The sequence below is a fragment of the Protobothrops mucrosquamatus genome, unplaced genomic scaffold (assembly GCF_001527695.2).
Source record: "Protobothrops mucrosquamatus isolate PMUCROS unplaced genomic scaffold, P.Mucros_1.0 scaffold49, whole genome shotgun sequence".
Classification (NCBI taxonomy): domain Eukaryota; kingdom Metazoa; phylum Chordata; class Lepidosauria; order Squamata; family Viperidae; genus Protobothrops; species Protobothrops mucrosquamatus.
The window spans coordinates 95728-97886 of record NW_015386431.1 but is presented as its reverse complement, the minus strand read 5'-3'; the positions used below and the strand labels follow the sequence as shown (position 1 = coordinate 97886).

Here is a 2159-nt window from a genome sequence, read left to right as displayed (position 1 = left end):
GAGAGAGAGAGAGAGAGAGAGAGAGAGAGAGAGAGAGAGAGAGAGAGAGAGAGAGAGAGTTGTTGATGAGAATCTTAACTCAAGTGTTAAAGTACCACCTCCCATGGTATTAATGCTGATGCAAAATCAGGGTGCAGGGAGACCTTCCAGCAGCTGCAATGATGAAAGTGAAAAATCTCTTTTATCCACTCTGAAAGCCACAGCAGAATTTTTCCAAAGTGCTCTAAACTGGCTCAACCACATTCACTTTTAGATTTCCACCACTTCTAGATCTTTGTTAAGCCACTTTATAACCTGCAGCATCTTGGTGACCCAAGTAAACCCATGAACTCAGAACACAACCAAAGATTTCTTAATAGTAAAGCAATCCTTCCAAGGTCTCTACCAATTCTTTTTTTTTAATTCTATAGAGATTTTATTGGTTTTCTTCTGCATACATATGTTAATTTTTCCAATCAACGAGCTGTCTGGGGTTAGCTATGCTAATACATATTCGATTCCTAATCCTTCATTCTTTCCGCTAACCAACAATAAAATAAGTCCCAAATTTGGTAGTAGTCTGTGTCTTCTTTATCTTTCAGTTTCATAGTTAATCTGTCCATCTCTGCACATTCCAATATTTTTCTGATTATTTCTTCTTCTGATGGCAATCCTTCATTCTTCCAGTATTGTGCAAAGATTATTCTCGCTGCTGTAGTGATGTGTAAAGTTAAATATAAATGCTGCTTATTAATCTTTTCAGGCATTATACCTAGTAAAAGAAGTTCAGGTTTAAAATCAACATGTTCACCTAATATTTTTTCTAACCACATATGTATCTTTTTCCAATAATCCTTAGCTTTGCCACATGTCCACCAAATATGATAGTACGTTCCTGCGTTGTATTTATATTTCCAGCATCTATCTGACATATTTTTAAACATTTTTGCTAATCTTGCTGGTGGCAAGTACCATCTATAAAACATTTTATACAAGTTTTCTTTATATGAAGTTGACATTGTTAATTTGTAATTTCTCTCCCATAGCATTTGCCACTTTTCTAGTTCTATATTATAGACAAATTTTTGCCCATCTTATCATTGTTTCTTTAACTTGTTCACTTTCCATTTCCAAAATTAACAAAAAATTATACATTTTCTTAATTAATTTCTCATCTGAGATTAACAAAATCTTATCAAACACAGTTTGATCTTTATAGAATCCATACATTTTCACATCTTTTTCATATCTATTTTGCTTCTGTAAATGTGCCCACCATGACAGGTTGATCCCCTGATTTTCCAGTTCTTGCTTAGATTTCAAATTCCCATCAATATTTAGAATATCTCTATATGCCTATATTTTTTCAAAGTCTACCAAGCAAGTACTGCTCAAGATGAAATGCAGGCCTCATTAAAACCTATTCAAGAGATGATGCAAAAAAGTCAGGAAGTAACACAGAAAAATCATGAAGAGACACAAAGTAAACTGGAGAAAGTAAGTGAAGAAATCCTGGATATAAAGGCACAATTTGAAGCCCAAAATCAAAAGATTATTAAAAATGAACAGAAAATCCAGGAAATGGAAAACAAAACCAAGGACATTGATAAAAAGCTGGAAATGTTATTGCAAAAAAATGAAGAATTAGAACAAGCAAATCAAGAGCTAGAGTGGGCCATGGCAATGATAGAAATGGGAAAAGCGGAACATTATTTGAGATTCCAAAATATTCCTGAGGATATAGAAGAAAACATAGCAATTGTGATCATTGAGTTATTGGCGGAGGCCTTAAACGCAGACAGAGCAGAAATGCAAAACAAGATAGATCAGATATTCCTCATGAATTCAAGCAATGCAAGAAAAAATAGACTACCAGGAGAAGTACATGTGAGATTCATAAAGAAAACAACAACAGATGAAGTACTGAGAAAAATGAGAGAGAAACTATTACAATACAAAAATAAAGAAATTGTCCTAAAGCAGATACCCAAGAGAGTAAGGGATACTCGGAGATACTACCATTTTTTAACTACAAAGTTGATTGCCAAAGGCATAAATTTCAGATGGCTAATGCCGGAAGGCATTCTAATAAACTGGAACAACACAAGATATCGACTGGATTCAATTTGGAAAGCAGAGGACTTCAAAGTAAGAAACAGAGCAACTCTGGATGAAGGACT

At 34.2% G+C, this 2159-nt stretch overlaps 1 protein-coding gene across 1 annotated transcript in view; it reads left to right on the top strand.

Moving 5' to 3' along the window:
- The window catches only part of TRHDE (thyrotropin releasing hormone degrading enzyme), a 261694-nt gene that overhangs the window by 245328 nt on the left and 14207 nt on the right, over window positions 1-2159 (top strand). The window lies entirely within an intron of this gene.